Below are 23,666 nucleotides of genomic sequence, written 5' to 3' on the forward strand. Positions count from 1 at the left end.
TCTCTAACGAAATTGTTCCGTCGATTGAGCCAGGAAACAGGCGTTTCATATGACACACGTCAGAGAGCTGCGAATAAATAGGCATTGTGACCATGCAGAGGGCACACGATGCAAGCGTTGCAAGAAAAAGATCACGATGAAATAATGCTTTACCATCGATGGTTTCAGGAGTTTCTTATTCAATACCCGGACATTCTCTTCGTAATTTGGTTTACAGATGGGGAATGGTTCATCTCTGAGGTTACATCAGCACAGATCAACAGCAGATTCTGGGCTGATGTAAACCCCCATATCATCCACGAAACACCACTGCGTGATGAGAAGAGTGGGAGCGTGGTGCGCCATGTCAGCTTCGAGAATTGTGGCTCCATTTTCTTTGATACGACCATAGACACTACAGGTTATGAGGGCTTCTTCAATACGTTTGTGCAGCAGCTAGATGACGTTGAACTTAAAGACAGTTATTTCCAACAATATGGAGCAACGTGCCACACGTCTAACGCTTCCAAGCATCTTGTAACCGGTTTTTTTTACCGACAGAACAATCTCAAAAAATTTTGGCCCTCCCAGTCACCTGACTCCCCCATCCCACCCCCCGCACCCTGGAAGTTTTTTGCGGTCGCATCTTAAAAGCCGAGACCACGAACAACTTCAGAACTCATTGAGGCCATAATTACACACGAAATAAGCAACACTAGCTTGGTTAACCTTGGCAGAAAGTTTGTAGAACATGGTGAAACGAGTGGAGCTGTGCATCGATGCTGGTTGAGAGCTCTTCCAACACATTCTATGACCCCTTATGTATGTATGTATGTATGTGTGTAATCTCCCAATTGTGTGTTATCGTATCCCAAAATTGTACATCTGTCCCATTATTGTTCAAATGTTATGACTCTTTAAACTACTTCAGATTTATATGGATGTCACTGTATATAGGAATTACTGACTGGATCTACCGAGGGAGGTAGCGCAGTGGTTAGAGCATCGGACATGCATTAGGGAGGGCGACGGCTCAAACCCGCGTCGGGCCATACTGATTTAGGTTTTACATCATTTCGTTAAATTGTTTCAAGCAAATGCTGGGATGGTTCCTGTGAAAGGGCACGGTCGATTTCCTCCGCCATCCTTCCCTAATCCGAACTTGTGATTTCCTTCGCCACCCTTCCCTAATCCGACCTCGTGCTCCGTCTCTAAGATGTTGACACTGATCCCCTCCTGATTACTTAGATTTCAGTTAAGTCGTTGTTCCAGACAACGCCTCAAATATTGCATATTTTGTCGATGATTTTCAATGGATTAACCACATCTGAAGATGACAGTTGGTGCCGAAACCGGTAATGTGAATATTATATATTTTAAGCGACCGTGACGCAATAAATTATCATACTTACACAGTCGACTTACAAGTCGGCATAATTTTAATATGTACCGACTCGACGAATGTCCTGCAATCTCTTAAGAGGGCAGCTGAGGAAAAGACTACAAATCCCCAGGCACACGATGTACTGTACTAGGGAGTCTCAACAGATTACAGGAGTTACATCAACTGACTAGATACCAGAACATGTGCTTACTATGGACAACGAACATGTAGATCGACTGGCGAAAATCAACATCCACTTCGCACTGAAATACCCCTACCAAACAGTGATTTTCATGATGCACTCACCACCCAAGCAAACACGGAATGGATAATATTAGCGGACTTGGACCGCAACTTCAAAAGCACATGGGAACATATACCACTCCTAGTTTCTCAGTTCGGATATAACGCGAGAAAAGAAACTGTTGCTATAAAAACGAGACACTTTTTAAAAATTAATACCCTCTGTAAAGGGCAATTCTTGCCTCATTGAAGAGGATATTGTACTTCTAATATTCTTTAAGTATATATACAGTCACCCAAGAACAATTACAATGCATAATATTTTAAAAATTAAGGGTTTTTTCTCTTAGTTTCAAGAAGTGGTCCGTTTCAAAATGTACTTGGCATTTCATCGGTTGTAGTACTGAGTGTCCTAAGAATCATCAGGTGCACTTTCTCCTCTTTCGGCAGGTACTTGCAGTTTCATTTTTGCAGTGTGCATGTATCTGGAGTTCGCTAGGCAAATACTGCTGATTGCGTCTTTCATGCAACGCACAGTGTAGACGGAAAGCGTCGCGTTGTTACCCGTCTGAAGCAAAATGATTTTTAAAAAAGAATTTGTATGTGCCCATTCGATGTAGCGGTCCAAAATTAGTGTAGCGCATTATTCGTTTTTTCGATACTATTAACAGGGACGGTAAAACGCGAAGAACAACTACTCCAGCAGCGATTGATCAGCGCTGCTCCGTGGAGGTAAATGTCAGCGCGGGCAAGTGCGCTGCTGGGATACAGGTTATTCCTTGTGTTTTACCGTTCCTGTTAATACATATCGATAAAACGAATATCACACTAGACTAATTAGGGACCGTTCTATCGAATGAGCTTGTAAAATTCTCCTTTAAAAATGATCTTGTCAGTAAAGGGAAACAAAGCGACGTTTTCCGTTGTTACTGAGCGTAGTGTGAAAGATACAATGAGCAGCATTTATTTGGACCAACTCCAACTACGCACCGTAAAAACGAAACTGAAAATACCAGCCGAAACACCAGAGAAAACGCGCTTGACGAATCTTAGGAGAGACACCTTTATATACATGGTGTCCCAGAAAAGACACTGACAAACTTTAGGAACGGGTTCCTTATACAGAAATGGTAAACATGGGCTCTAAAATGCTTACTATAATAGGTGTGAGTACTTTTTGAACTCCTATATTATGAAACCTCTTCTAAAGCAATGTATTTGCTTTCTATATTTTGGAAGAAGGAAATACTGATCATAACAAGAAAGAAATGTGTAGTAAACATGGTGTCAAAAGCTCATACTTTAAGAGCATTTGTTCATTCTCGCTAGTGTGAAACACATCTCTTATACTAAGGAAGTGCCCATGGCTCTTCAGGTATGATTTTTTTTACAGCCCATGTTTACTATATTTTTTTATTTTCTGGTTCATACTACTTTCTCCCAAAATGACTAGACTTTATTTCTTGTTTTGATGTAAAGAACCAGTACCTAAAGTTCGTCGGAGCAACCTGTATATTAGATTTTCCTACTAAAATTATTGTAATGGTGCATTCCTCCTCCTCCTCTTTCTTCTTCACTTCATATATTAGGCAAATCGCCTGTTACGGTATTCCATTTCTTGTATGGTCTTCCTACATTTCTCCTTCCATTGCATTAATAATGGAGAACCTTTTCCTGGAATATTTCTTCATCTATATGGTTTCCATGTCCCTTCCCCTTTTTCCTATTTTCTTTCATTTTTTAGTTTAGGTTTTATATTGCTAAATCTTTCCTTATATCCTCATTTCTTTTTCGATCTTCGCTTGTATATCTTTTCCCTCTTCTTAGAAATCTCATTTCCTGAGCTTGTATTCCAATTTCTTGCTGTCTTATTGTTGCCCATAAGTTGTTCCATAAGCAAGGGCTGTTGTGTAAAACTTCCATTGACGTTTTTCTTCTCTTTCTTCTGCAAACTTTTTGCTGTGGTTCCACATATGGAAGTAAATTCATCTAATTTTCGATCCACTTCATAATTATATTCGGAAGTGATGTCGCATCCTAAATATTTAAACTGTTTTACTTGCTTCAAGCCGGCCTGTGTGGCCGAGCGGTTCTAGGCGCTTCAGTCTGGAACCGCGCGACCGCTACGGTCGCAGGTTCGAATCCTGCCTCGGGCATGGATGTGTGTGATGTCCTTAGGTTAGTTAGGTTTAAGTAGTTCTAAGTTCTAGGGGACTGATGACCTCAGATGTTAAGTTCCATACTGCTCAGAGCCATTTGAACCATTTTTTGAACTTGCTTCAAGATTTTATTATTCAAGACTAACCAATCCACTTTGTAGACTCATTATGTCGCACTACTGTTTATCTTAACAAAATCTGTTTTTGTAATATAATGTGTTTTACATTTTGTAATGACGTCAGATATATGTCCTGTTAGTATCATTATGCGACATAATTGCATCTGGTGAAATGGGCTTCGCCTGAAACCAAATAAATAAAAACAAAAAACAAAAAACGTCGCACAGTGATGACCTCACTGCGCTGGGACGGCGGCATGGCGCCAAGGCCGCCAGTAATTCCATGCGGCCGGCAACGCTGGCAGCGTTTATCCTCCGACGGAAAACAAACGTCAGCGGCCGTGCTTGTGCAAGCCCGCGGACAGTGCGTCTCGGCGGCCTATTCACATTTCACGGCGCATAATCGACGGACGCACATCGGGCGCATAATGAAAGGAAAGGCGCCAGTCGTCGACAGCTGACAGGCGGCGGGGAAGAAACGCGGTAACTGTAATTTATAGCCCTGGTCTTGAGGCAGCGCAGGCTGCAGACACACGTCGCGTTAGGGCGGAACGCGAGACGGAAAAACGGCCCCGAAATAGACGCCACGACGACTGACGCGCGACTGGCGCCGGAACGAGTAGCGACCTGGCGCCAGCTGATGTAGCCAACGCCACACCGGCGTTTATATGCGTGAAACAGCTGTGGCCGTCAGAAGGAAAGACCTCTGTCCCCGTCCTTCCGACACACGGGAAGGGCGAAGGCTGCTTGATTACCTGCTTTGGAGAGAGTGCGTGGCGAATTCGTGACCAGCCATTCGCCTCGCTCGCGACAGGAAGCTGCTATGGAGCTGGTACCACGTGTTCCGCGTTACAAAACGCGAAGCACGATCTCAACTTATGCAGACAGCGCAGTCCGGTAAATTAATACGTGACTTCCGTTTATAATTAAGTCCAGCTTAAAAAAAAAAAATAGACGCTCGTCGCCTTCTCTCCAACAATTGTTACAGTGTACAGTGAAGAACGCTGCACTGGGATACAGATACTTAAGCAGACATGGATATAACACGCGTCAACTTACAGTTGTTATTCTAACGCAACCAGGATGTGTGTGGTTTTTGGGCAGTTTTCCACACCGGTCCAGGCACATGCTTAGTTACATCGCCATCGCCGGCCTTGAGAAACATCACGTAAACAATTAAGAAACAGACCAACATTTATACTGTATACACGTGTAGAGCGTGCTTTGCTTCCCCCCGCCCGATAGGAGTTTATCACGACATGGTGGAGACCGAATAGGTATCCGACCACAGAAAATAAGTAACGCTAAATGCAGAAAGAGAAACTGCCCATCACGGGAAGATCTCGAGAAATCGTGACTCTCACAGCTTCGTTCTAAAGTCGTACGTATTTTCAATGTAGTTGTCGATCTCTTCCTGTTCTAATACAGCTTTTTTCAAATTCCTACAGTCCTACCACATCCAGCACAGAATGAGATTTTCACTCTGCAGCGGAATGTGCGCTGATATGAAACTTCCTGGCAGATTAAAACTGTGTGCCGGAACGAGACTCGAACTCGCGACCTTTGCCTTTCGCGGGCAAGTGCTCTACCATCTGAGCTACCCAAGCACGACTCACGCCCGTCCTCACAGCTTTACTTCTGCCAATACCTCGTCTCGTACCTTCCAAACTTTACAGAAGCTATCCTGCGAACCTTGCAGAACTAGCACTCCTGAAAGAAAGAAGTTTGGAAGGTAGGAGACGTGGTATTGGCAGAAGTACAGCTGTGAGTACGGTCGTGAGTCGTGCTTGGGTAGCTCAGATGGTAGAGCACTTGCCCGCGAAAGGCAAAGGTCCCGAGTTCGAGTCTCGGTCCGGCGCACAGTTTTAATCTGCCAGGAAGTTTTACATCCAGCATGTTCGACAATCTACAGTATAATAAAATCTTAATATGTGACACCATCTTTTCTCTTCTTACACTTCCTTTAGAGCGCCTAATTAGTTTTCAGTGTTTTAGCAGAGGTCCCACTAACCCGTCCCTTTTCCTTCAAAGATGTGTTCTCGTCTATTCTTTTTAATATCTCTTAATTTCATACTGACAGACAAAGCACCAAAGAAAACGAATTATCTTTCCTCCCATTCTCATCTCCGAGAAAAGGAAAGGAACATATGACTATAAAATTTCCTTAGCTTTTGCACCGTGGTAATGCACCAAGCTGAGAAACCCTGAGCCATAAAAGGAAAATCAGTTAAGAAGTAGATACTGTGAGACTTAAAGTGGGCGTGAAGTACCGCATTAATGTCGGGGACGGGCATGGAGGATATTATGTTGGAGGATTTGTATGTATTCTTTAGGCCTACAAGATGCTAATACGCTTTATGTCGCTATTTCTGCCCGGGAGCTCTTAACTGGCGTTACTATCCAACACGAAAAGCCTACCTACATTTTTACGATGCCTTCTTCATAGCCGGAACACGTAGTCGCTTATACCGTCCGTGATTAACATATGTGAGAATGCCAGCACCTACAGTAAGTTCAGAACCGCCTATGCGGAACACTCTTGGAGAACAAACATGCGTGAGCAATTTAAATACATGCTTAATACTCCTTAAGTTTTGTTTGATCCGCCGGGACACAGGACACGTTGACGAGCGTCTTCCGGGTATCGGGGACTCGAGCCTTAGCCGGATCAGGTCCGCTTAGAGAAGGGGTTGGTAAGTAGCGGCCCGCTGGCCACACGCGACCCGCAAAGAGTGTTTGTGTGGCCCGCCAAGACAGTCACAATAATCAGCCAGGAATCGAGATTTGCTACCCGTGAGCCACAGATGTCCACTAGGACTGACACATCCAGACGTATGGGCAATGTAGATACTGTTCGAGCAAATCATGTTGACACTCGGCGAGTTCGCTGATGGGAGCATTTCCAATTTACTGTCGCTCCCATCGGCCACAGTGCCAAGTGTCAACATGGTTTGTGCGAACAATACGATTCACAGTGCTTTCCGGTTGCCGTGGTTTATTTCTATTCTGTCTGTGCAACAGTAAACATATAAAATGCCAAATTTAGTGAAAGCGTGAAGCCTCCGAAGAAACGTAGAATCAGTGATGAATGTTGTGTGTTTAATGAAGAATAGAGCTATTCTGAAATGCAAAGTAATAAATATTATTATTTTGGAAGGTGTGGTCCTCCGCCACGCTGCGCTTCCACAAAGGCCTTCGAGCCGAAACAATTTCCCATCCCTGGCCTTGATTAACGAGCGCTGGTCAGCCAGCTAGGCTGGAAGTGATTTTTAGACGATTTTCCACATTCAGCTTGGTTAATGCAGGGCTGGTAACCAGGTTCCGTCTAAGTTACACGATACGCAAACATTTAGAAAACGTTCTCACGCATGAATATGGGATTACTTTGGACATAGACAGATGGAGGTACGCAGATTCCGCACCGGCGGAAGTTGTGGCGTCAAGGACACCCGACCATCCACTGTCCCTAATACTGGCTCAGCTTATAAAGCAGTGCCGACCTCGCTGAGGCTGTAATGTTATGTGTGCCTCACTGCCTTTTTTAAACTAATTTGTGCCTGATTATTATTACCGTAAATGTAAATGTGATTCAAAAAGTACTTGCAGTGAAGTGAAGAGCAGCTGGACAGCAAGAAACTCTTTAGCGCGCAATCCCCGCAACGATAGTAGTTGTGAATCTTTGAGTATGGACTCTAAAAAAAAGATAATTTATTTATTAAAAAAAGAGGACTGTTAATCAGTATCTTGTGGAAAGAGGGCGTGTTGTTAGGCCGTCGCTCAGAACGTATTGTTTCATTTAATGAAAATTGATATTTTAGTGATAAAACCGAGTAAAGTATGTGTAAGCGTTGCCAAATATTTATGTATACAAATTTTCTGGAAGTGAAGAATAGAAGTATCTTGTTTTTGGAAAAGGAGGTGAACTTCATTGTCGCCGCCGTCTATCAATCGACTGAATTGTAGGTGTACAAAGTTCACTAACATACAGGAAAAGAAATGCATTCTCTATAGCTTTCATTCAATAAGTAACAACCTCTCATAATTTCTTAATTACAGTAATTGGATTATGCTCTTGTGCAGTAGTATGGTGCTGAACTCCACTGACCAATTTTGATGTTAGCAGGACGTGTAGTTTGAAGGAAGTTTGTGTGCCAAGCAATCTGCTTTTCGTGAGAAAAGCAGATTGCTTGGCACACAAACTTTCTCACGAAAAGCAGATTGCTGTTTGATCTTTTTTACTTACAACAGTGGTTCAAATGGTTCAAATAGCTCTGAGCATTATGGGACTTAACATCTGAGGGCATCAGTCCCATAGAACTTTTTTTTTAACTATCTAAACCTAACTAACCTAAGGTCACTACACACATCCATGCCCGAGGCAGGATTCGAACCTGCGACCGTAGCGGTCTCGCGGTTCCAGGCTGAAGCACCTAGAACCGCTCGGCCACACTGGCCGGCACAACAGTGGTCCCTTAGGTGGGAAAAGCTACGAAAACTTGGGCTCAAAGCTATCCGCAATACGGCCAAGTAACTACCAGAGTCGTATTTTAAATCTTAAAGAACAATAACTTCCTCCAAATTGTAATACGTCACCAACTGGTGCAAAAGCTGATCATTCAAGGAGGCAGCAACCAAAATTCAGGTACCAGTTACGATTTAAAGTAAAAATCTCAATCAAAAATCAATCTCTCTCTCTGTCCAAAACACATATATAAAAATTAATATAATTAAGATAAAAGTCATTTTATAAGCAGAGGGAAAGTCAAGGGCGAAGAAGAAGACTCGCTTAGTTTTGTATCAGTCAATATGTTGGAACGAGTACCTACTTTTTTAATACTTCTTTTGTGGCCTTGAGAAGCTCTTGGCAATAAGTGCACGGTGATTTAATGGGGGTTAATGTTGAACGTTGAAACTTCTGCTAATGTATGTCAGGAATGAGCTAATGCTGAGTGTACTGAAAGTCATGGAAACGAGAATCGGCGATTCCCGTGTAAACATATAACGAGAAGCCTGGCTTTTCCTTTTATAGCAAGCAAATAAAGACAACATTGTGTAAAGTGAAGGTGGAGAAAGGCCGGCTGCTGTGGCCGAGCGGTTGTAGGCGCTTCAGTCCGGAACCGCGCTGCTGCTACGGTCGCAGGTTCGAATCTGGCCTCGGGCATGGATGTGTGTGATGTCCTTTAGGTTAGTTAGCCTTAAGTAGTTCTAAGTCTAGGTTCAAATGGTTCAGATGGCTCTGAGCACTATGGGACTTGACTTCTGAGGTCGTCAGTCCCCTAGATCTTAGAACTACTTAAACCTAACTAACCTAAGGACATCACACACATCCATGCTCGAGGCAGGATTCGAACCTGCGACCGTAGCGGTCGCGCGGTTCCAGACTGTAGCGCCTAGAACCGAACGGCCACTCCGGCCGGCTCTCTAAGTCTAGGGGACTGATGACCACAGATGTTAAGTCTCATAGTGCTCAGAGCTATTTGAACCATTTTTTGAACGTGGAGAAAGGAAAGTAAATGGAAGGAAATATTGAAATCAGCTGCTTCGAAGCTTTGTGCGGAATCAGCGGCGACAAGTGAAAATGTGTGCTGGACCGACATTCGACCTCGGGATCTCTTGCTTACTAGGCAGTTGCGGTTAACTAGCCACCCGGTCACAATAATTAGCGAAGCTGCGCGGAATATCTCGGCACTCCTCCGGGCTGACCCACATTCCCGCCTAGCGCCACCGGGCCGCAGTCCCCGTCCACACACTCCATGCTCGCTACTTTGAGATTCCCGTAGGAGGTCGAACTTAACTGTGCAGCCGCACTGAAGCTGATGCCCATTGAGGCGAATTAGTTATATGAATGCTTGGTGTCTGTTCTTTCGGACATGTCCGCACGTAAGACAGCACGTTTTTAGTATACTCGTATATAACGCGAGGAAAAAAACTACAATGCTAAGTCATGTTCAAGCAAGAAGCCAGACTGACAATGCATTTAAAGTACCCATACTGTCTACCGTGATTTTTGTACAATTCTTTATCAAAATTTGCCTTAAATCCCACCGATGCGTTGACATCGGAGTCAGTTGTCACACAAACCCCTGAAGTAAAAGCTATGGTTGAAAATGTAAGTAACTAACAAAATAAACCACTGTGCAGGCAGTAATAAAACTGAATCATTTCATTTTATAAGCTACGTTATAATTTTTGTCACATCGTCGTCATTAATTACAGGCACAACATAATCAGTTTTGCTAAGGCATGATTTGTGTCATTATCGGTAAAACAACAACAAGATCACACTCGAGTGCGTTGTGTTCTTCCCGAGTCCATAGTCCTCTCGTCTCTTACATAACAGGAACGCGGGGTGGACAGTATATCTTCGTTTCACGCCTCTAATGGGAAGCCCAATCCCTGGAGTGACGGCAGCGGTTGTAATAAATGGCGTGTCCCGAGACAACTCCCTCATTAGCGTCTCTCTCATGTGCGTCAAAAAAATTCACCGTTTGTTGCTTTCTTTGTAATTGCTGTGCACCAGTAAAGGATGTCACTGTGTCTTCACAGCTAGGAGACAATAAATACCAACGTTTCGGTGACTGCTTGCAGCCGCCATTTTCAGATCGAATACACCGACTGGAGCGCAGAATTCAACTGTGAGCGCGGAACGACGGATAAATAAGCCAGGCTACGGCATGATAGGGTGGACAGTTCCTCTGCTAACAGGAAACTAGTATACGCACTCCAGAACAGATATAGAAAAATTTATATTCAAAATGGTTCAAATGGCTCTGAGCACTATGGGACTCAACTGCTGTGGTCATAAGTCCCCTAGAACTTAGAACTACTTAAACCTAACTAACCTAAGGACAGCACACAACACCCAGCCATCACGAGGCAGAGAAAATTTCTGACCCCGCCGGGAATCGAACCCGGCAACCCGGGCGTGGGAAGCGAGAACGCTACCGCACGACCATGAGATGCGGGCAAAAAAAAAAAAAAAAAAAAAAAAAAAAAAAAAAAAAAAAAAAAAAAAATTAAATTTCATTCCTCTTGCATTTACGGCCAGTCGATTATAAGGAAGTGTAAAATGCCTCGATAAACAGTTACAAGGGGTTTACAAAATAATGGCCAACGCCTTTTCGTAGTCTGGTTAACCAACTCCATGAATATTCGAAAAATGGAGCTGCTCTGTGGCAGTTGTCAAAGAGGCATGTTCAGTGATGGGGTTGTTTCATGGGTCTAACAAGAAATTACGAAGGGAAAAACAAGTTGAATTGGCAGTTTTCTTTCGTTTTCCCCATACTAAATTGCACACCATCCACAAATTCGTAACATTCTTGGATAAAAATTTTCATGCATTATTTTCCCTTCGCACCGGTTCAACTACCGTCTTATAACTTATTTTCGTTTGCTCTTTCATCATCTTTTATATTTCGTCATCTCTAGAATACCATGTTAAATTGTTGAGCCAATGAATGTTTGGGTACACTACTTTCGCAAATCAGCGAAAACTAAGGGCATAGTAAAGTAAATACGTGCGTTTTAAATTAGACTTCGAGTGGATGTTAAGCTCTTAACTTCCTTCTCCTTCATTTTCGGCTAATTTCCCATAAATGTATCGTTAATCAAATCAAGCTGAGGAGAGAAGAAATTTAAGGCCCCACTTTACTAAGAGATAAGACTCGAGTGACAGTACACATCATGACGCATCAAGAAATAGTAAGTTTGATAGAGTAAAAACTGAAGTTAGAGATAAAGATTTGGCTGTCGTAAGCAGGTTCAAGTGAAGGTAGGTTACAGGAGCTATGCTGAGATGACAAACCTAGCACAGCTGGGAATAATGTGAGGAATTGTGTCAAACCTGTCTTCGAACTGAAGACCATAACAATAACAAGTGTTTGATAAGCACCTGTGGACTGGGAAGGCGGAATGTAAACACAAACCCAATTTTTTCGAAATGTTTCTTTTTTAAATAAATTTCGCAAATGTAGAAATTAATCGAATATAGTAGCGTACAATTATGCATTAGCTATGCTCAGTAGGCAGACCATTCATACGTACTGAAACTACAGTCCAGGTGAATGGTCGTGTTCTCGCTCGAACGAAAGGTTATGACGCTGTCGCTGTCTGGAGAACTATCGCCATCACATTGCACTTAAGGCTGTGCGCAGTTTCAAACGTTTTCCTCTCGCCTATAATGCACAGCTCGATAGCACGAGAAGGAAGTCGGAGCACGCATACTCAGCTCTGAGATGAGCTCACCTCTTTTATCGCCATTCTGCGTAGCACCTTGAACGCAGCGCGCTGCCTTCTGACACTCGGTCCAGTAGTAAACGCCGTCCTTCAGGAGCACTGGGCGACGCGCCAAGGTAACCGCTGCACTGGGCCTCGTCTCTTCCCTTCAGCGCAGTGAACGACGAACGGACGCGAGAAAGCGAACAGAGTTTGTGCTGTCGTCAGCAAATTGTGGGACAAGTGTCAAAATCAAAATTTAGGGAATGGTACACTGTTAATAACGTTCGTAGATGTTGCTACTGTATCAGAAACTATCTGGTACGATCTATAAGGAAAACATATTATGAAACGCTAGGAATACCGACGCTGGCGGTGCTTTTTATTATGCGGCCGTGTTCAAATTTGGCGATTTCTCTAGCAATAAATATGCAACCAGCCGCTTTCTTTAGTTTTTTAGTACGATGTATTCAACCATAAGCTTGATTTCGAGCCACTACAGGCTCATCATCAGATGGAGGTATTACAAGAACATACGCTGTTGACCAGGTGTAGGTAGATGCTGCTGGCGGAAATGACGGAAATTTAGTAATCGGTAACGAAACGTTTACGAAACCAAAACTTTTTTATGTTTCAGGTACTTTCGGTTTCGCAAATGTTTCGTCACCGATTACTAAATTTCCATCATTTCCGCCAGAGCACAGTCCAAGCCACGAACGATGGCGGTTCGGGCAGCTCAAGACACACGGCGGGGGGACTGCATTGTTGCCGGTTGCAGGCGACGGTTGTGGTAAGAGCATACACGTCTACGTCTGAAGGAAGCATTAATACTGCAAATTGCGTCTCTCGCTCTCTTGTTCAGAATTTGTCGCTTACCACCACCGTCAGCAAATAGAATACAAATTCACTAAGTAACTAGCTACAATCACCTTTAATGCTTGCGGTGGCTGCGATATTTATAGCAGAGCGCTGAGGATACTACTGAACGCTCATTGGTTATCGGAGAATGAGTGACATAATGCGCAGAACGGCCAGCATAATGCTCTAGCAGCACCTCCATCTGATGATGAGCCTGAAGTGGCTCGAAAACATGTTTATGGTTGAATAAATAGTATCAAAAAACTAAAGAAAGCGACTGGTTGCATATTTATTACCACATAAATGTCGCCAATTTAAATCACATTCACAGTTCGTCATCCACAATGGAGATTCTGAAAAATGATCAAATTTGATTCACGCTATTTATTGATGTAATTTCAACATGAAACAGATTGTTACGAAAGAAATTTAGTTCGTGTCGTTGGTTGGTTGGGTGGTTTGGGGAAGGGGACCAAACACCGGGGTCGTTGGTCTCATCCGATTAGGAAAGGATGGGGAAGGAATCGGCCGTGCCCTTTCAAAGGAACCATCCCGGCATTTGCCTGTAGCGATTTAGGGAAATCACGGAAAACCTAAATCAGAGTGGCCGGACACAGGCTTGAAACGTTTCTGTGTCGTGGTAAAGCCATTAATATCGCCCTACTCTGCCAGTACATGCAGTCTGTTATCAGTCAACGCAGCGGTAATAAGTCAGCCCTCGACACACACGCACACGTATTCCGCAGTCGAGACAGGATCAGTCTCCATAAACACTGCTTATTTAATTTTTAAAAGATATGTCAAACGATCATTTCAATTGGTTTCTCAGTTTGAGATTTGGACCCAACATACTGTAGTTATCATGTTTGTAAAACATTTCTAGAACGTACACGGCAACTGCAAGTTTAAAACTCGCTTTTATGCTCCAAGAGGTACTCGAAATTGGACCTTCTTGTTCCACGGAGCAGGCATGCTCTTGTTCACTATATGAATTTCATTAACGTAAGTTATTTGCGCAAAGAAGAAATGACAATTTGACAATCCGATTGCATATGAAATTGTATTCTATTGACTACTGACATACGCTAGAGCCGACAGAGCGCTTCTATTCAGAAGAAGTTATTACGTATGTCAGGGAGTGGGCGAGATACGCGCCGATTATGCTACGCCTGGATTTTCCAAACTACCATGCAACGAACAGAAATCGGTAACATACACCAGGAGTCCACCATATGAACAATACATGTTGCGCAACGCCATTTATTTCCTCTTAATTACTCTTATTGAAGGTGAGTATATATGAATAAACACGTGGGCTTTTGCTACTTCAAAATATAGTCTGTTATTTACTTTGTAGCTTGGGGCAAACTAAATATTCAGTTGTGGTCTAAACTTAAATGACATCTACTTTACATGTTTTTAATGAGGATTACTTTAAGGGTAAAATCTTTCTGCATCCGTACGTTCATATTTGTGAGCATCCGAACTCAATAGCTACTTCAATCCTATTACACTGCAAAGAAGGGCAACGATTACTGTCAGCCGACGTTAAAAGTCCAAAGTTGCGACCTTGTCGTGAAACGCACTGTCTCTTTGCAGATAGGCACCAAAGCAGTCCGTGACAGAACATCGCTTTAAAATCTACGTCTCCTACAAAGACAAACGCGCAAAAAACATGAAATTCACGTATGCTGTAGGTCTCTACAATGTTACCACGTACGTATGGCAAAAACCTGTTAGTCATTGTAATTAGAAGCACGTTATAAAAATTTCTTTCAACTGGATGAAATTTTTCCACCCGAGAAACAGCGTCAATTCTATCACGTAACATTTCTCACTGAAAGACGTTTTCATTGTCAGTTACCAAAATACCTCACTGGACAAAGGATCTTCACAGAGCTGATATGTACTAACTAGCGAAAAACTCACTTTCTTTTTTTTCTTCAATTTTGTCATTTAATTGCCGGCCGTTGTGGCCGAGCGGTTCTAGGCGCTTCATCCGGAACCACGCTGTTGCTACGGTCGCAGGTTCGAATCCTGCCTTGGGCATGGATGTGTGTGATATCCTTAGGTTAGTTAGGTTTAAGTAGTTTGTAAGTCTAGGGGACTGATGACCTCAGATTTTAAGTCCCATAGTGTTAGAGCAATCTGAAGCATTTTTCATTTAACTCTTACCAAGTATGAAGCTTAAAGTCTCGCAAGTATCTCCTTCGAAAGTCGTATACAAGTCAGAAATGTAGGTATGGTATTGGCGCTGAAAAATCTCCCTCATACCCTCTTTCGTCTACTTTCATTGAAAGCAAGGCACGCGAAACTAAACGTTGCGCGAGTCTCCTACTACAACCGCTCAATGGAAAGCGGTGACAGGCACACATTTTTTGCAGCGAAGTGGCAACGGTGTACTGCTAGCGTGAGCCCATTAGCTATCAAATGGCAACTACTTTAAATTCGGCCTCATACTCATTCTTCGCAAACTAATATTTTGAATCTGGTTGGAAGACAAAAATGAAAGTAAGTTGAAAAAGAGCGCAAAATACTTTTATTGTCTGGAAAATGAACATCATTATGTACTTAGGACGAACACCGACATAAATAGCTGTTAAATCAGTTCAAAATGGTACAAATGGCTCTGAGCACTATGGGACTTAACTTCTGAGGTCATCATCCCCTAGAACTTAGAACCAATTAAACCTAACTAACCTAAGGACATCACACACATCCATGCCCGAGGCTGGATTCGAACCTGCGACCGTAGCGGTCGTGCGGTTCCAGACTGTAGCGCCTAGAACCGCTCGGCCACCCCGGCCGGCTGTTAGATCAGTGTGGAATCGTTTGCGGTCTCGTTGATACAACCATTCGGACACACAGCTGACCTCATTTACAATAAACTTGTAAAATCTGAATGCGTACAGCCTAAACCAAACGTGATCTTGGCTCTCGTGGATTAGGAGTCAAGAACATTGATCCCACTAATTTCAAATCTTCTATCGCCATGTTACCACACTTGCTTTAACTTTTTAATACGAGGGCATCTATTTAACATTACACGTTCGACAAATAAGTTTTTCACTTTCTTTTCTTTGGCTGCATACACAGATTCTCCTTAATAATGCTCTTTTAATGCAACGAAAACTGTTTGTGGATGCCTTAAGCCTCTGTCTCACAAATGTTCCATTTTCTGATCAATATATCCCACGTCAGTGTACTGTAGTGTCTGCCTATTCTTTCGAATACTTTTTCATTTCGTAACCGATTTGATCCCTTTATCGTTAATATTTTTCTTCAAGCATCTTTCAATTTTCATCGTATCCGATTTTCCCCTCGCCCATATGTACTTACTATTCTTTACTCCTTGACAAAAAAAAAAAAAGGGTAGGTAACGTAAGGGCAGTCTGACATACTGACATACATGGCATACGACGGTTATCGGCTGGTCCACTAAGACAGTCTGAAGAAACGACGCGAAACTATTGTATAATCGAGTGTACCGCAACACATTTAAGTTACAGTAGGCAGCCGAGAAGAAATCCTGCGGCAGGTCAGGAGTGGAACGAAGAAATCGTCCTTCCCTTCATTTCCTTTCTCCCTGCTGTTGCCTACGGTCTGCGATATCGACAATCCGATAAATATAGCTTTTGTCGCATAGACTTCACTGTCACCTCTGTTGTGATTTCATACTCTGCCGTATATGGTCTCACTGTTCCTTTCATTTCTAACTTAATGCTTCAGTGTTAACAGGTAATATTCTAATGCAGTCATTACACCAAGATTATGTTGGGCCTTGTGGTCTATCAGTAAAGCGAGTGTCTTGAAACCGAGAGACTGCGGAGTCGAATCCCGGTTAGATCACGGAAATTTTCAGCCTGCCTTTTTAATATGGCGTTCACAACGGGGATGGAGCCGCTAGGAACGACACGTGATTGGGAATCCCCGTTAAACTTTCCGCAAGTGGGTAACTGATGTATATTAGGCACACAAGTCGCTGTCGTTTAATTGGAAGTCTTGCACCCGATCATTCAGCCTCACAGAGTTGTTATTATTACTATTATGCACATTAAAAGTAATAGCAGACGCCGCGCGGAGTAGCCGCTGCTCAGGGCGTCTTGTGACGGTTCGCGCGGCTCCCCCCGTCGGAGGTTCGAGTCCTCCCTCGGGCATGGTTGTGTGTGTTGTCCTTAGCGTAAGTTAGTTTCAGTTAGATTAAGTAGTGTGTAAACTTAGGGACCGATGACCTCGTCAGTTTGGTCCCATAAGATCTTACCACAAATTTCCATCATTTAATAAGCAGACGAAAATATTTCGCCGTTGTTCGTGTTTTAACTAAGTAATACCGAAAAAAAAGCGAAAGAAAACGTTTCAGTAGTTGCATGCATACCAGCAGCGTTAATTCCATGTACATACAAACGGAATATTAATTTCGAAGTGTCACTCGAATCTCCTCAAGTCAGCCACAGATACAATGTTGACCTAACTGCATTCAGGGTCATGTGCTTAGAACAGTATTGAGTCACATCATCCCTTGGTCCCGCGTTCCTGCCGTGCGCATTCTTCTCATCTCAAAAATGGTTCAAAATGGCTCTGAGCACTATACGACTTAACTTCTGAGGTCATCAGTCGCCTAGAACTTAGAACTAATTAAACCTAACTAACCTAAGGACATCACACACATCCATGCCCGAGGCAGGATTCGAACCTGCGACCATATCGGTCGCTCGGCTCCAGACTGTAGCGCCTAGAACCGCACGGCCACTCCAGCCGGCTCTTCTCAGCTGTGGACAGTACGTGTCTTCGGGGTTTCACATTAACATGAGCGTTCGGTAAGCTGTTCTTGACATCCAGCGCCAGGCTTCACTCCGCATAAAAATTTAATTGAAGATAAAAGGTTGTTTCGCATCTACACCTCAAGACGCAGAGGATCTGATTTCGGAAATATAAATCTGATTTTCCGTGATGTCTGTTAACGCCTCTTATTGTTGTTTTTTAGTAATGAGACGCCCTATTAGAAAGCACTGAAACGTGATGTAATAGCTTTAAAACAAGTAAGGTTCTATCACCTTTATAATAAATGTTTTTTCTCTTTCCCAGCATCACACCGCTATTAGATCGCAATGAAACATTTAGTCCTATGTAACATCATCTCAGATTTGTCAAGTGGGTGATAATGTTGCATCTTTGAATAAGAAACTAACGTAATAATTGTTAACTGTTTCCCAGGTTACATTATTGTGCATTCCATACGATCACGTTTCTCTGCAAACGACAGATTAGCCCCCCTTATTCCTAATTTTGTCGTTGTTTGAAGCGTGAAAATAAGTCATTTCACAGCGCCAGTTATTACCAAGTACCCATATTCCAATTGTCGTACGCCAAACGTTTACTGACGTAGATTTTCATTCCTTGAAAACCATTCGAATAGGTCTCTGAAGCCACTATATTCCAGGCAATGTTTTAGTATACAATATTTTAGTGTATCATATGTATTATTTCCCAAGTCAACATCCCTTTTTCTCAACACACACTAATCGTACAGGATGCATGAGGTATTGTTAGAAACGATGTTTAACCGGCTTTTGACACTGCATACCGATTTTGTGATAAGCTTACTATCTGTGGAAAATTTTAACATAAAAGAGACTTTTAACAATCTTAGGCAAAATGGTATACCCAGCTTAATAAACATATTTTACTAAGCTAACTTATTAATCACAAGTAAGAGATTCCCTTTTCATATTATCTTATGACGAATACCATTTTATTTGTTTTAAAGTACTTATTAACTGGATAATATGGATACAGTATTTTGTCATCATTAATAACCGTGACCACTGCGGTAGTCCATATCTCCACTGTCGCCCAAGTTGTCTTTCCCAGATGAATACACTTTCCTAAACGACAAGCATGTCTGTCATTGTCGCCTTGAATTGTGATCTACCTATTGCTACTACGGCCTAACATGCTTACTGTAACAAAACTCAATGAATTTACAGTTAATGCACAGCTGACAGACACCATCGAAATGGTTGCAATATCACCGATAAACTTAATACCATCTGATCCAAGTATGCCTTTTCAACTTACAACAAGACCTGTTAAAACTGCATTTGCGATCATGTTAAACAAGTCGCAGGAATAAACGCTTCAAAGAGTATGTACAAAATCCCGTCTCTGCTCACTGACGATTGTGTTTAGACTTTTCAACGGTAACTAATTCGACGAAGATTTTTGTGTCCGCCAAAGAAAATGGTAAACAAAAAGTACACGAATACATTCTCACTGTAAGTATCGTTCACACCGAGGTATTGTAAAACTCTGTAAAGAATTTTGTTCAAAATAATGTGCATGGATATGTACAAACAAAAGATGTATCATAAATTCGTATTTATTATTGCACATAGTTCGGTTCATTTTTAAAGATATTTTTCCTCATTCTCACAACTACCCTTATCCGAATGACTAAACTTATTCCAAACACTGTCATTATTTAAAACCGGTTTGAAAGTTATTTTTCAATTGTGCGCCGGCCGGTGTGGCCGAGAGGTTCTAGGCGCTTCAGTCTGGAACCGCGCGACCGCTACGGTCGCAGGTTCGAATCCGGCCTCGGGCATGGATGTGTGTGATGTCCTTAGGTTAGTTAGGTTTAAGTAATTCTAAGTTCTAGGGGACTGATGACTTCAGATGTTAAGTCCCATAGTGCTCAGAGCCATTTGAACCATTTTTTTTTTTTTTTCAATTGTGCGCCTCCGGTACACAGCTGTGTTTGGTATTCTATCGTTGGAGTGTTCGTTCATCTGAGACGCACATTGTAACGGTACATTTAAACTGCGGTTCCATGACGAAGTGTGGACTCGAACCGAGGACATAGGTGTGCGGGGCAGTGAGCCTCAGGAGTCCAGGTTGCTTTGATTCTTGCCAGTTGTGTGTGCTTCACGGTCTTTACCGACCCGCGACAACAATACGGCGGCGCCACTTGGAGAAGCATTTCCTGTGCGACACGCACCGCACGCGGGTGGCCCAGCTGTGGAGGCGGAGCTCACGCACTGCCGGCCCCCTTCCGGCCGCGACTGGACACGCCGGCGGCAATTAATTCGGCGCGCGAGTGCGGCCGGCCGGCGCGTTCGCTATCTCGCGCACGCATCGCGGCCGGTCTCACAGATCTCGCCGCACAATGGACGGCGCCGACTGCTGCTGCATTTCGCTCTGCCGCGACTGTAGGCGGCCAATAACCCGCCGCGGGGAAGCGGCTGGCCTCCGCCGGTGGCTCGTAACGGGCAGATGCCGCCCGGCCAGCTTTTCCCTCTGCAGCGCCGTCGCCGAGCAGACTACTCGCCAACGAGCGCCGGGGAAGGAGGAGCACCGGTGCGCGTTGTTTACAAACAAGAGGCCCCCCTGCGGCGGCAGGCCCGAGGCGCGAGACGAGAAGAAACAACGGCGGCAACAGGAGACGGGCCCGCGACTGACACCGAGTGGGAACGGGTTCCGCTGGAAAACCTGCCTCTCCGGTTACCCACGCCGACACGCCGCTCTGCGCGCCAGCCGGAAACCCGGCCACTTGTCGGCTGCCACCGCTCCTTCTCCAGCCACCAACACTTCTGACGGAATTACTTGCAGCGTATGCTGTGACTTGGACGAAACATTTCGTCTCACAGCGCATTTTCCTCGGATTTCTATATTCCCAGAAGCGAAGAGAAACAAATACTAAAGATGATCTCTTCGAACACTGTCGAAACTACAGGGGCCCTTACGATTTCACATAACAATTTTTTTCCTGCCCCTCTAAATTTCAGTGATCTTACCGCTGCACTTCCAGTGCCACATGTTGAGACTGCGGACGTCCTCTGCATCCAGATACTACAGAGTATGCTTTTATTAGCCCAAAAAATACAACAGGAATCAAACTGAAAACTCTAGCCAGTCATATTTCAGTACATCCCACAAAGTGAGCCGAGGTTCACTGCCTCATTCTCACTCGCATGCCCACCACATCAGTGCAGTGTTACGGTGGCGGTTTGACAGGACGGAACATTTTCTCTTCCTACACGACCCCAGACTCCCAATGACACCACTCCGAAACTTCTGGCTATTCCAAACGCTAGATCTAACTTTAAAGTTGTTCGCTGGTCAAGGTCACATTAAATGTGGTATGACCTTGCTTTCCTCCAATGAGAAAGCCAGCTAACTAGCTGTGGAGGCATTTACAGCTTAACATTAAATCGGAACCTCAATGCAATTTCCTTTTTACTCATACAAGTACGATATTACCACTGTCAAAAATCGCGCTACCTGACAAAGGAAACCTAGCCGGGGTTTCAGCTCATAAACAGCACAATTTGGCTGGCTCTGAGCACTAGGACTCAACTGCTGAGGTCATTAGTCCCCTAGAACTTAGAACTAGTTAAACCTAACTAACCTAAGGACATCACAAACATCCATGCCCGAGGCAGGATTCGAACCTGCGACCGTAGCGGTCTCGCGGTTCCAGACTGCAGCGCCTTTAACCGCACGGCCACTTCGGCCGGCTAAACAGCACAATTTCAGCGTAGTTACCAGCAGCTACAACCTGCATAATATGGGGATTAAAAAGATGAGTAAGATCTTACAGTTCATTTGACATGTAACCTGGAGAATTTACACTCCAGTCATTCTTCCGCTAGTCACTCTGGAGGCGAACTCTCTCAATCCTCACAACTATTTGGGTTAGTCTATCACATCAAGAGCGTGGAGCCTTTACATCGGTGTGTCCCACTCTGCAACGCTTGCAGACTTCGGCTAGTGTAAACATTACTACAGTGACAACTTCTCCTGACAGCTCGATGCAGAACACAACTACCGTTAGACTCACATGCAGCCGCGACACCTCTGGTTTCTCGCTGGTAAACAGTGTTGCTAGCCACGGCTTGTTCCCATCGTCAGGCGCCTCGATCAGGGTCAACGAACACCGCTGCGGGAGCATCACGTGTCCTTGTTTACATTATAGCCGAAACCGCTCCCACTCCAAGCGTCGGGCTGCTACGCAACGTTGCTGCTACAAGTTCATTCTCGGAAGACCAAAAGGCACACTGGCAGTTAGTTTCCGCTACATCAACTGTCAGTTCCTTCCACTCAGTCACTCTATTGAATCATCTACCAAAATGTGTGCAACGTCTCCTCTTAAAACACTGCATAATTCTGCTGTGGTCCTGTTACAGAACAGAGTGTCTTTGAACTGGTGTCTACAGCGAACTAATAACTTTTCTTTGCTGTCTTCCCGGAAACAACCAGCTGCAAACAGCTAGTTGGCCCCGACGATTTCTCGAGTAGAAAGTTTACTGGTTCGACCAGGCAAGCAGCATACGTGGCTATTACGAAATGGAGAGGTGCTGGATGACGTAGTCTGCAGCGTCTGACGACTTACTTGTGTCCGCGATCCAGAAAGCTCATCGTCGACAAGTCACCATCGAAAGTGGCGGGCGTCCCCAAGCGACGAGGGTGAGAGGTTCTGAGTCCTGGGAGGGCGCCTGAGTTCCCGTCTCTGCCGGCTGGCCGTGCACTGAGTAGGGGGAGATCGCGTCACCACGACACGTCACAGCAGCCGAAGCACCGGAAGAACAGGCGCGCACCCGAGCTGACACCGCACAGCACGGCGTTCTACGGCGGACTGAGGCGGCAGCCAAGGCGGCGCGGGTACTGCGAGGCGCCCGCGCGGCGGCCCGACGCCAGCGCCCCTGGCGGCCGCTGCCGGCGACCGCGCCGTGTGCAGGGGCCACGCGGCGTTGCCACGCGATGCAGCCGGCATTCCTGGCGACACGCCGCCGGTAATAGGATTACCACTCATTCTTTCAAATACGCTCAGGATTACGGTCTGAATTGGAATGCAGAAAAGTTCACCCTGTGTGATGGTCTGGAGATCGACTGTGATCAAAATGTCGTGACAGCGAAGAAGTTCCTTATTACCAGACGTCCAGCGCTGCCGTCTGCCACGCATTGCACATCTCAATGGCAACTGCTGCATTTTCATTGGCAGCCATAAGGGCGTCCAGCCTTTGTTTTAGGCAGAGAGTTTCAGCAAGAAACGACGTTTGTCGATATTATGAAAGGATATAATGAATGGCTTGCTTTTATTGTTTCCACGTTCATGCATGAGTGAATGAATGTGTGTGACGTCCAACAGTGCGACTATTAGCAGTCTTGTTAAAATATTGTGGTCTCTAAATTTAACACAGGTCAAATCACACTTACCTTGCTCACCGACAAAAACATTCCTTACAGAAAGTAAAATAATTAATATCATTGTTGTTGTTGTGTTGTTGTGGTCTTCAGTCCTGAGACTGGTTTGATGCAGCTCTTCATGCTACTCTATCCTGTGCAAGCTTCTTCATCTCCCAGTACTTGCTGCAATCTACATCCTTCTGAATCTGCTTGGTCTCCCTCTACGATTTTTACCCTCCTCACTGCCCCCCAATACAAACTGGTGATCCCTCGATGTCTCAGAACATGTCCTACCAACCGATCCCTCCTTCTAGTCAAGTTGTGCCACAAGCTCCTCTTCTCCCCAATTCTATTCAATACCTCCTCATTAGTTATGTGATCTACCCATCTAATCTTCAGCATTCTTCTGTAGCACCACATTTCAAAAGCTTCTATTCTCTTCTTGTCCAAACTATTTATCGTCCATGTTTCACTTCCATACATGGCTACACACCGTACAAATACATTCAGAAACGACTTCCTGAC

The 23,666-nt window shown here is 44.2% G+C and overlaps 1 long non-coding RNA gene across 1 annotated transcript in view; it reads right to left on the bottom strand.

Annotated features, from left to right (window-relative positions):
• LOC126259592 (uncharacterized) overlaps window positions 1–22,584 on the bottom strand; it is a 616,409-nt gene extending 593,825 nt beyond the window's left edge. Inside the window, exon 1 of the long non-coding RNA XR_007546537.1 lies at window positions 22,348–22,584. This is a non-coding gene — a long non-coding RNA (uncharacterized LOC126259592). The remainder of the gene's footprint in view (window positions 1–22,347) is intronic.
• Window positions 22,585–23,666: the final 1,082 nt, after the last annotated feature.

Source organism: Schistocerca nitens, chromosome 1 (genome assembly GCF_023898315.1).
Source record: "Schistocerca nitens isolate TAMUIC-IGC-003100 chromosome 1, iqSchNite1.1, whole genome shotgun sequence".
NCBI lineage: Eukaryota > Metazoa > Arthropoda > Insecta > Orthoptera > Acrididae > Schistocerca > Schistocerca nitens.